The sequence below is a fragment of the Euphorbia lathyris genome, chromosome 4 (genome assembly GCF_963576675.1).
Source record: "Euphorbia lathyris chromosome 4, ddEupLath1.1, whole genome shotgun sequence".
Taxonomy (NCBI): domain Eukaryota; kingdom Viridiplantae; phylum Streptophyta; class Magnoliopsida; order Malpighiales; family Euphorbiaceae; genus Euphorbia; species Euphorbia lathyris.
Window position 1 is genome coordinate 61,021,620 of NC_088913.1, and position 12,591 is coordinate 61,034,210.

Genomic DNA, 12,591 nt, shown 5'->3' on the forward strand with positions numbered 1-12,591 from the left:
GTCACTTGTGCCTAAGGCGATTAACCCTACTTATCCTTCTATGGTTCCTAGCGCGTGATTCCCTTGTAAGGCTAAAACTAGCTCTAAGGCTCAGAAATTTGGGCTTAATCTTCTATAAGGTTGTCAATCCTATAGGCTCTGACTAGGTTAGATTCAGCTCACAATATGTGCCAAGTATTTGTTTGGACTTATGAATGAGTTAAACCAAAAAGGCAAAGTGTAAGACAAAGATTAAATCAAACAATCAATCAATTAAACAAAACAAGATCTTGAATTAATATTAAAGATGAAAAGTAGGTTTGTCACGATGTTACAATTAGCCTAGGATTCATAGAATGGATTAGAGGCAAACAAAATGTAAAAGAGAAGAAATCCCTTTCAGGGAACCTGTCGACCTTCCTAGGACTTGAAGGATGGAGCCTTGAATAATCCTCGGGGAATTTGGGGCTTGATGGATCTTCAATGGCTGACCGAAGGAGGAAGAGGATAGGGTTTTTATAAAAAGAAAAGATATCTAATACAATGTTACAAATTCCTATTTATACTTGTAGTTTTGTGCCTAAAACTAATCTAATTTGTTTCCTATTGCAGGTGGGTGAGTCAGGGTCGAAACGTGGCATCGTGCCAACTCATCGAACTGGCCTTCAGAGGCCAGTACGGTGGGCTAAACATGCCCAAAACACATCGTGCGACTGCCAGGAATTCTCGAGATGCGATTTTCGCCTGACGTTAGTCTCAAGGCTAAATTGACCCACCAATCGTTAGATTTGAGTGAAAACTCCATTTGGAGCGACCTTTGGTGGGTCAATTAGCCAAAATAAATAAGTGGCAGTTCACGTGTGTGCTATTTTGGCAATATTTACCTGAAAACAATAAAAAAAATGGCTAGAAACTAAAAAAGTAAATAAAACATAGACTAAAACTAACTAACAGGAACACATGCATAAAAATGCGAGGATTGCTCGCTTATTGAATGAAAATTAGCCAAAATTATCCTAAAAATCGTACCTAAAGATAGGGTTTTTTGACCCCTATCAGTTCCCCAAGCTATTGTTCATCTCAAGCTCTTTCCATTTTTATTGATAGGGCAAGTGTTGGATTGGCTACGATCATTAGAGCATGGTTCTATCACTACTTGGGAGGGATTGGAGCATGAATTTTTGTTCTACTATTTTTCCCCATCTAAGACGGCGATGTTGATGAGATCACATCCTTCCATCAACCAGAAAATGAAGCACTACATGATTCATGGGCTCGTTTTCACAAGATTTTTCTACATGTGTTTGCATGACGACATTCCTAAACACACATTAGTAAGCATTTTATATCTTGGTTTAAATCCACCTAACAGTGCTACTATAAATTCTGCTATAGGTGGTGATTTGTTTATAAAGTCAGCAAATGTGACCTATGATACGATTAATGAGTTGGCTACGAAAAGTGTATAGTAGCAAGCCGAGAAGCTTGTTGGGCCTTTAAGACAACATGTCTATGCCTTAGAAAAAGAGGCTCCCTATCATTCCTTGTTTGAACTAAGCAAGAAGATTCACGTCTTGATGGCACAAATGAGCCTCAATCAATCTACACAAGTGTTTGCTTGTACGCATTATGGAGGAGATCATCACGGTAAGAATTCTCAAGATGGGAATCCTTTCTCCAGCAACAACAATAATGTAAGCCATATAGGAGGTAAACCAAGGTATAATTCTAATCTAAACTCTTATAATTCTTACAATAATAGTTGTTGGAGGAGACCTCAACACCCAAATCTGTCTTATGGAAATAACCAAAATGTGTTGAGGCCTCAAATCGGGTTTGTTCATGAGCTTAGGGAACAAGGATTAGGAATGTCCTCATATCACCAAGCAAGCTCCACCGCAACCCTCTTATTTACAAGGCGAGTTGTTATCCTTTTTAAAGGATATGTTAGCCCGACTTGGCAATAATATGGCATTTTGGAAGGACTTGAGCAACCTAGGTTCTCTCCCTAGCACAACGAAGAAGAACCCAAAAAATTTACACAGGGAATTAGCTCAAGCCATCATATTAAAAAATGGTAAGGAGGTGGAATCAAGTCTGCCATTAGAAGTGCAAATTGTAACACCACTCAATGTAAGTGGTGAACCGAAAGTGGTAAGCAACTCCGGTGCAAAATCTGAAACCCCAACTCCTTTTATTAATGCTAATGATCAAGCTAAGTCTTTTGTACCTAAATTACCATTTCCTCAAAAATTGAAAAAGGCTAAGCTTGACAAGAAATATGCAAAAAATTTAGAAAAGTTTAGCAAGTTAAAAATTAATATTCCACTAACAAAGGCACTTGAGGAAATGCCTACATATGCTAAATTTCTAAAAGTTATGCTTTCAAGGAAAAAGAAGTTGGGAGAAAATGGTGTCGTGGCTTTAACGGAGCAATATTTTCCCAAAAATTGCCCCATAAACTTAAAGAATAAGGGAGTTTTACCATCCTTTGTAGGATAGGGAACATGTATATAGATACGAAATTATGCAATTTAGGCGCTAATATTAATTTGATGTCTTTGCCTATTTTCAAGAAGCTAGGATTGGGTGAGCCAAAGCCCATAAACATGACACTCCAGTTAGCAGATAGATCCATAGCACTGTCTAAAGAAGTGATTAAGAATGTACTTGTAAAAGTGGACAATTTTATATGGGACTTTGTACGATCTCTTTCCAAAAATCGTTGGGCTTTGTACGGGCTTATTCCAAAAAGCACAGCCTAAACTTCCCAAGCCTCAAAACGCTTGTTGAGAGCTCCCAATTGTTGGTTATCCCATGAAAAGAAACATGTATTGATCACAAACATGGGTCAATCATGGCACTCTTCCATATACAACCTGCCAAAAAAGCTACATGCCATATACTTCAAAATGTTAGGCTCCTAGACCCAAATGATGTTGTTACCCCGTAAACCTTCTATCCCATTCTTCCATTGTCAGATGACCATGGGCGTGTGAAAGAAGGAAGAGTTACAGTTCCCAAATCTCAACCATTGAACATGCAATTTCTAAAACCAATAAATTTCCTCCTGGCGGAGAAGCAAATTCAACTCGTATGTAAGCTTTACTTCAAGTCGTAAGAACCTTATGTTCATAGTAAGACCAAGTTGGCGTTGCACCCCTGCCAATTTACAGAATATGTTCCTTTTCCTATAAAAAATATTCTCGTAAACCATATCGTTCCAATCATTCATAATAGACGTGAAATTAGTAAGGCAGTTCCCGACCCCATCGTTATAGTTCCAATTCTCACTAAAGAAGCACAAAAATTAAGGATGACTAAACTAGGTCACTAAGAAATGAAATTTCTTGCTCACTACTTGATAGCCCCCTGCCTTTAAAATCGACGAGGATGGGGGAGTGATCTGACTTGAATCGATGGAGGTGCCTCACAACTGCTTCAGGAAAGGTAGACCGCCAACTAAGGTTATAGAGAGCATGATCTAACCTGGAGGAAACCCAAGTATGAATAGTGGAGCCTCGAAACCAAGTGATCTTGGCCCCGTAAACCCCAAATCAATAAACTTCATCATATTGATCTGGTTTGCAAAGAAATTACAATGGTTTAGAATATGCATGGATCCCCATTGCTTCTCATAAACGAAACTAATGCAATTAAAATCATGACAACCATACATGGACCAGCGATGCCACTCTTTAGATTAAGCATGTTTGCCATAAACTGGCATTTATAATTCATCTAAGGTCGAACATAAACAAAGAAATTATCAAAGTAGAAGTTATTTAAGCTTCCACCTTTAATGGTAACTTGAGGGTGAAGAAATTGCATGTTATTCTGAGTAACAGCTAATTCAACCCGATCGTCATATTAGAAGACCCAGATACCACCTCTGAACCAATCTATATCCATAACCTCAACATTCAAGAAATTATACCACTTCTGACCCAGATATTCATCTCACCATATGGTTTCCAAACTTTCAAAACTCAATTCCTCAGTGCAATCTACCCCAAATTTCGTCCAAGAATATTAACGATGAGGGCATGCTACTAAGATCGTTGTTATCTGTTGGTCCCGTGCAATTAGTTCCAAGGGGGGGGGGGGGGGTTAGGAACTAATGTAACTTTTTCGCTTAAATATGTTGACTTAATTAAATTCTTTAAGTTACTTCACTCAGTTTTGGTCAGTAAGGCCGAGCAAGATGTAAGATAGCTTTAGTCAGAGGCTGACTAGAACCGTTTTACTTGTGAGTTGACACTTAAGGTCAGCTTCCAACTCAGCACTCAGATTACTCAGTGTCAGCTTATACAATTTATATCCTGAGTAATTTAGGCAAGCAACACATACATATATATATATTGAGAGAAAGAGTTAGAAGTTACTCAGCAGACTTATCCTGGTTCGGCCTCACCGCCTACGTCCAGTCCCCAGAATCCTTCCGGGCTTTTTCAATCCAATACTGAGCTCTTTAAAGGTAGAGCACAAACCATTTACAAGCAATTGAGTATGCAAGAGTACCTTCCTCTATTCGTCTAGTCAACCCCTACTGAGCGCTATAACCAAACACTCAAATTTTCTCTACCGCTGAGTACTAAAACCGAGTACTCAGCACCACTCTCTCAATCTTTACAAATGATACAAATTTGTTCTTTCTAGATGAAGAACACTTTAGATGAATACAAATTCAATCTAGACTTTTACACAGAAATATGATTTGGGCGTAAGTATTTGCTTTTTCTTGTTTGTATGTGCTTGTATGTATGCTTTTTCTCTTTTGTATTTCGGCAAAGGATCCAAGTGAAGAACTTGTCCTTTTATAGTGAATTCTGAGGCTGCAATCATTTGAATTCGGATGTATCCGTTGAATTCAAACGGTCTTCTTGCGTCATTCACTGGTCAGCATACAGTTTTGCAGGCCAATCTTGTCGTCTGAATTTAGCAGGCGTCAGGCTTGTCTTCTTCCACCAGGTTCGTCTTCTAGCGCCAGTTTCCTCTTTTAGCCAAAGGCCAGTTGACCCATTTGTCTCGAAACTGTCTCCTTGCGTAATTCCAAAGCTTCTGATTTGGCGCAGATCTCTGTCGGATCTTGTCTTTTAGTTAATGGATCATTGGCGTTGTCCTACTGAACACTCAGCTTGACTTTAATAGACATTGCCTTCGATCTTTGTCTCTGGCGAGGCTGAGTCACGTTCTACTCAGCTTCTTCGATCAGCTTCGTCTTCAAGCGTTTGTTCTGAAGAAGACTTTTCTTCTATGATGCTGAGTTGTGTTCTACTCAACTTCTGTGGCTCATGCTGACTTCATTCTATCGTACTTTTTATTTCTGTTCTCATTTATAATTATACTCAACATTGAACAACCACATTAGTACAATTAAATCAAAGCACTTAAATTTAATTGTCTTAATCAGGAGATTAACTTAAATAATTTTGTCAAATCAAAATCATGTGGAAAGGTGTTTCAACAAACTCCCCCATTTTGATGTTGGCAAAAATATTTAATTATGGAACTCAGCATCGAGATTACCCATGATTGTTTTACCCTTTTATTCTTCTGAAGTTACTCCTCCGTAAGGGTTGCATCTATTGACTCAATTTGACTTTAAACCTTCTAAGATTTAATCAAGTGAAATTAAGACATGCCTTTACTGACTTAGTTCAATTCTAGACCTTCCAAGATCTAATTCAAATGAGCCTAGGTCAGCTTTCAGAAGATGGTCAAACTTGGAACATATAGTTGTTACTCAGTGTTGCACATAGGTATCAGAGTTATCATATAGGTATCAGAGTTGTGTGTGCTGGGTATATTTTACTTGTATTTTCCTTATGTTCATAGGATTTACTTTGTTCAATGATTAGTTAAGTATGACAGATCAACATTTAAGCATAACAGGTAAGCATCATATATAGATAAGTCAGTTTGGATAAAAGGATGCTTATAATAGATAGTCAGCATAACAAAATGGAACATGCCACATATAAAGTTACAAGTCTAAGACTGTTTCTTAATCTATCTCTTTATGTTGACTTGAACTTGGTGGGATTTGCCTTTGCCCTTGGCAGTTCTTTGTTGCTGACTTGGATTACTTGGGTTAGCAGAAGTTGAACCATGCTTCTGCTGAGTTCCAGCGACAGGTTGAGTTATCTCCCCTTGTTTCTGCTGAGTTCCAGCAGCTTGCCTTTGGCGTTCTTTTTCTTTCTCCCCCGTTTTTCCAGCATCGGGATTGGGAGGAGGAGGATAGAAAGTTCCCTGTTGAACAGCATGAGACAGTTTTGATGAGTACATTTGGAGTTGACTCATACTTTCCCGAAGACCGTTGAAGACTTCTATGCCATCGGACATAGTGGAAGCGGGGATCTTAATGTTGGCACTGAGCATACTTAACAGATACTCTTGAGATTTCCTTATCCAAGTTATGGGTTCTGTCATTCTGGCATATGATTGATGATACATCCTGAGCAGGGCAGTGTCATATTGTTGACGTTGAACGTTGGTGTGCCAAACTTGCTTAAGGGTAGATTGAGTGCATTGCAGAATCTCATTTTTCTTCACTAGGTCAGTGTCCATTTCCTGTTTATTTAGGTTGAGTAGCCGAATAGCTTCACCAATCTATTCGATGGAACACTAGGAGGAGGAAGAGATAAGCTCACGAGCTCCGGTCAGCTCAGAGGTCAGCTAGGAGAAATGTTGATTTACCTCAGCAGAGGTTGCATATGTTGAGTTCGCAGCTGATAATGCATTGAGTTGACCTTGGATGGCGTTCATATGGTTTACCATCATCAGCTGGAGTTCGGCCAGCTTCATTATTGGCTCTTGCTTGGGCTGTTGAGAAGCAAAAGAGGTCATGACACTCATCAAGTCTTTGAGACTTTTGATTTAAGTGAGAAGCTAAGTGACAGACGAGATTTGTGTTGGCTCAACATGAACAGGCCCAACAGCATCGGCCTGAGTTTGATGAATATCCTGAAGTAGTGCTTGAGCTGAGTCAATAATCTTCCTGCCAGACTCAGAAGCATTTAAGTAAGCATAGGATTCATCAGTTTGTGGTTCAGAGGCCGGAATATTGTCAGCACCGGATGGAGAGGTGTTTGATGCTGAGAAGTAGAGGTGCCAGCTTGGTCAGCAGCTGCACTTTTAGCCTGGTCAGCAGAAGGTGCTGACTGGTTGTCATTCTGTGTTAAAGGAGTAGGAAGAGGTGGATCAGCAGAATGATTGACCTGCTCAGTATCAGTCTGAAGTTGAGGAGATTTTTAAGGTTGAGGCAATTCACAGCTGACTTGAGCAGGGTTTTCCTTTGCTAACTAGTTGACTTGAGCAGGAGGGACTTCGAGCACTTACTCGGCAGAAATAGGACCTTGAGGAGCTTTGGGATCGGCTTGTTCCTCAGCTTGAGAAACAGAGCCTTGTTTTTCCTTTAGTTGGTCCTGAGTGGGCTCAGTGACAGTTGAGAAGAATTGAAACTGGAGTTTGGTGAGGTCGGTGATTGGATCCCTTAGTGGAGACTCATCCAATAAATCGATGAATTTTGGCTTCAGAGCCTTACGCTTAAGCCACTTCCCTGTGCTGTCCTTATTTATTTGAGGAGAGAGATCAGCAGCAATGGAGTCAAGGGACTCAGAGGCTGAGTTAGGACCAAGGTCGGCATCAAGGCCTTCAACAACCTTGTCCTACAATGGTTGCTCAGCTTGGTTCTCAGTTTGCTCAGCAGCAACATTCACACTTGGCTCCGCCGATCCTGTCTTGTCAGCTTGAGGCTGACCTCTAATATCACCCAGTTCTTCCTCCTGGTTAGTAGGAGTCTTCTCAAGGTCAATTTCTTGACTCCGCACAAAGTGTGATTCAGGAGTAACCACAAAGTCAAGCGGGTTAGCTTCTATCGGCGTCAACCCAGAGTTTTTCTTCCTCTTCAGAGGCATTTCAGGGGTTTCCTCACTTTCTTCCTCAGGCTCAACTTGCCTTTTCTAGGATTCCCCTTGAGCTTGCTCAGCGGCTTTCTTGGCACTAGAAACAATCTGAATCTTTTTCGGCGCTGTGTTAATATCTCTTGCGGATTGGTCAGCTTTCTGCTTCTTATCTTGCCTCGTATGGTCAGCGGGCTCTTTTTCTTCAACTACTTTCTTCCCTTTCTTCGTCAGCGCATCCTGTGCTGCTTCAACCATATTATCCGCTTCTTCATTTTCTTCTTCAACAGCTGCCCCCTTTCCTTTCTTCGACTGTGCTCACCTAGTGGTCCTGAAGAATTTTTGTAATGAGGGAGCCCATCCTGAGTTTCCCGGTACTTTGTTGGAATGTGCCGATAAGAAAGACGGGCATGTTGAGTGGGATATAATTCAGATGTGCCAGATAAAGCACGGCTCAAAGTTAGACGCCGATGAGGAGGAGTTGACCTTGGGGAATATGAAGTTAGTCAGGATGTAATGAGCCATTTTCTGAGGCTGACCCATGCAAGTGCTGGCTATTTCCCTTTTGTGGTCCTTTGGTTTGCAGAACTCAACAGGGTAGTCAATTTTCGAGTAATCATTCGTGGTCTTGAGTTCTGAACCCTTGGCCGTCAACTTTAATAGTTTAGCGAGATAGGACGGAGTGATGGTGATTTCCTTGTCTTTGACCTTGGTCACTAAGTGGTCAGCATTGTCCTCGTCAACTCTGAGATTTATGTAAAATTCTCCTACCAACTGTGGAAAGGTGTTACCGGGGAGAGAGAGAAGAGTTCGGTCCAGCCGTTTTTGGAGATCCACTCACAAAAAGGTTTCTCAACCGTTACAAAGCTTGGGGAGAACCAACGTCAACGAAGTACCTCACAATTCTTTACGCTGTTGTATACAGGAATGAATATCTTCTCCTTAGGTTGCTTGTTCTTCTTCTCCTTCTTCTTTCTTGAAGGTGTTGCTTGGTCAGCTTTAGGGTTTTTGCTAGGAGTGGTAGCCTTAGATTGGTCATGCTTACCATGTCCTTGAGACTCAGTTGAAGTATCTTCATAGTCCTTCTGAGCAGGGGAAGAAGGATTTTCATCGGAGCGATTTTCATCGTAATCGGCATCGGAGATGTTCTGAGAATCGTCAGACATGATTTTTTGAGAGATTTTGAGAGGATTTGGGATTTAGGAGAGAGAGAGAGAGCGATTGAATGCCAAAGATTTCAGATGTAAAGAAGGATTAGTGGGAATTCGTCCACTATTTATAGAGGTGCCGAGTTGATCTGATAGGTCGGAATGGCGGTTTGACATCGAGATGATCAATCGACAGTTATCCCTAGCATTTATCACACATTCGGCGCATGTGTTTTCTAATTATTGCGCTTACGTCATCCTAGGTGGCTATTTAATGCGCGTGCTAGCATTTATTGTGCAACTAGTTTTACTCAGTGTCTAGAATACTAAGCGTTTTTAACTTTCTGAGTGCTCAGTTTTACGTAGAAGGAATATTCGTATGCTTAGTAACTCAGCTTATGATAATCACTCAATATGTATGTCTACTCAGCATAAGGTGATTTTATATAATTCATATTTAGCTCAGCATGCAATAGTTACTAATCACTCAGCATGCAATAATCACTCAACATTCATTTAAGCACAAATTTCTATTGAAGAGGATTAGACATACCGATAGCTTCCCTTAGTATGTTAAATTGCTCACGAGCCAAGGGCTTCGTAAAGATATCCGCAAGCTGTTCATCGGTTGGTACATAGGTCAGCTTGATCTCTCCTTTGAGTACATAGTCTCTAATGAAGTGATCCCGAATGCTGATATGCTTCATCCTGCTGTGTTGGATTGGATTTTTGGATAAGTCAATGGCACTTTTATTGTCGCATTTGACTTCAATTGTATCAGTTTGTACTCCATAATCCTCCAGCTGTTGCTTAATCCATAGGACCTGGGCCACACAGCTTCCAGCAGCAATGTACTCAGCTTCAGTTGTTGACAAGGCCACTGACGATTGCTTCTTACTGAACCAAGACACTAGACAGCTCCCAAGGAAGTGACATCCTCCTGAGGTGCTTTTACGTTCCAGCTTGTCTCGTCCATAGTCAGCGTTAGTGTATCTAATGAGTGTGAAGTCATTTGTATTTGGATACCATAAACCTGCATTAACTGAGCTCTGCAAATATCTAAAAATTCTTTTTACAGCTATAAGGTGAGATTCCCTGGGGTCAGCTTGATATCTTGCACAATAACATATTGAGTACTGAATGTCAGGCCTACTAGCAGTTAGATAAAGTAGAGAGCCAATCATACCTCGGTATTGTTGGTCCCGTGTGATTAGTTCCAAGGGGGGGTTAGGAACTAATATAACTTTTTCTTTAATTATTTATGCTGACTTAACAGTTTTGGTGAGTTTGTCAACTCAGCTTTTGATCAGCTTGGCCGAATTTAGTGTAAGACAGCTTTAGTCAGATATTGACTAGAACTGTTTTACTTGTGAGTTGAGAATTGACACTTACAGAGGTCAGCTTTCAACTCAGCACCCTAATTTACTCAGAGTCAGCTTAATCAATTTAGATGCTGAGTAAGTTTACCATACAACACATACAGATATATATATATATATATATATATATATATATATATATATATATATAGAGTTAGAGATTACTCAGTATCACTTATCCTGGTTCGGCCTCTCTGCCTATGTCTAGTCCCTAGAGTCCACCGGGCTTTTAGAATCCAATACTGAGCTCTTTAAAGGTAGAGCACAAACCGTTTACAAGGCAGTTGAATATGTAAGAGTACCTTCCTCTATTCGTCTACTCAACTCCTACTGAATGCTATAACCGAACACCCAGATTTTCTCTACCACTAAGTACTCAACACCGAGAACTCAGCATGCACTCTCAATATTACAATTGATAAGAACTTGTTCCCTTTCAAACAAAGAACACTTTAGATGATTACAGACAATCAATCTAGCATTTACACAAAGAATGGAAGTTTGGTGTAAGATCTTTTTCTTGTTTTTGAGTGCTTTGAATTTGTATCTTTCTCACTTGTGATTTTCTGTAAATCAGCAATCTTCCAATTGAAACCTTTGTCCCTTTTATAGTTGAAACGTAGGAAACAAATCATTTGAAATTTGATTTGTCCGTTGAGTCCAAAACGGCTCTTTTAGGGGACAAATCTCTTGTCAGCTTCAGATGTGCAGGCCAATCCTGAATCCTGAATTCTTCAGACGTCAGGCTTGTCTTCTTCCTGCAGATTTTGTCTTTTTGCGGCAGTTCGTCTTTTAGCCACGGACAGTTGACCCATTCATCTTGGAATTTGGCTTTTGCGTAATTCCGAGATTTCTATTATTGGCGCAGAGGGTTGACAGTCTTTGTCTTCTAGCCAACGGACTTTTCATGCTGTCCTGAAGATAACTCAGCTTGACTTCGTTATCCACTGCCTTTGATTGTTTGTTAGATTTCATACTGAGTTCTTCCTTACTTAGCTTCGTTTTGTAAGACTTCGTTCTGAAGCAGACATTTCTTCTTTTATGCTGAGTTCCGTTTTACTCAGCTTCTCAGATCATCTTCATTCTTAGCCTGTTGTTCTTAAGATGACTTATCTTTTATGATGCTGAGTTGCTCTTTGCTCAGCTTATGCTGTGTCTTCATTCTGACTTTGTCCTGTCTTAATTTTATTTCCTTTTGCATTTATATTTAAACTCAACATTGAACAAACGGATTAGTACAATTAAATCAAAGCACTTAAATTTAATTGTCTCTTAATCATGGATAATTTTGTCAAATCAAAATCTTGTGGAAAGGTGTTTCAACAAACTCCCCCATTTTGATGTTGGCAAAATACATAATTATGGAACTCAGTTTTGAATTTCCCCATGATTGAATTATTTTTCATATTTCTGAAATTGCTCCCCCGTAAAAGGTTGCATTTATTAACTTATCTTTAAACCTTCAAAGATTTAATTGAGAAATTAAAGATACTTGTACTGACTAAGCTCAATTCCTAGACCTTCTAATAGGTCAGTTTTCAGAAATGGTCATTTTTAGAAACATTTTAGGGAAAAGTATAAAAATAAACCTTGTGGTTACACCCATTTTCGAACAACACCCATGTGGTTTAAAAGTTTGCAAAGTGGTACCATGTACTTCATTCCGTTAGCAAACACATACCAAATTGACTAACGGTGTTAAAAGTCAAAGGGAAAAGAGTTAATTTGGACCTTATATTTATTTATTTTTATAAATTGACCCCCTTATTAGCTAATTATCACAAACGAATCCCAAAATAAAAAATAAAAATCAAATATACTATCTTCTTCATATCTCTCTAATCTTCTTCTTCTTTCTCTCTCTCTCCTAACATCAATTTATCCGTAAAAATGTAATTTTTTTTACTTTCATTGCCATTATCCCTCTTTTCATCAATTCAATACTTTTCAAATTTCTACTCCATTAAACCTCTGGTGGAGCTCAGTTGATCTCTGTTCATCCTGATGAACTCAAATTTATGATCCAATTCTCCCCTTCTTATAAATCAAACTTCTTTCTAAGTTCTGATCAATATCCTCAAAAATGGAAAACCAAGATGATCAATCTTCTGTTCTTGACCTCATTCATCACCATCTTCTCGGAGACTTCACTTCCACTGATTTGTTTCTCAATGATCTCGA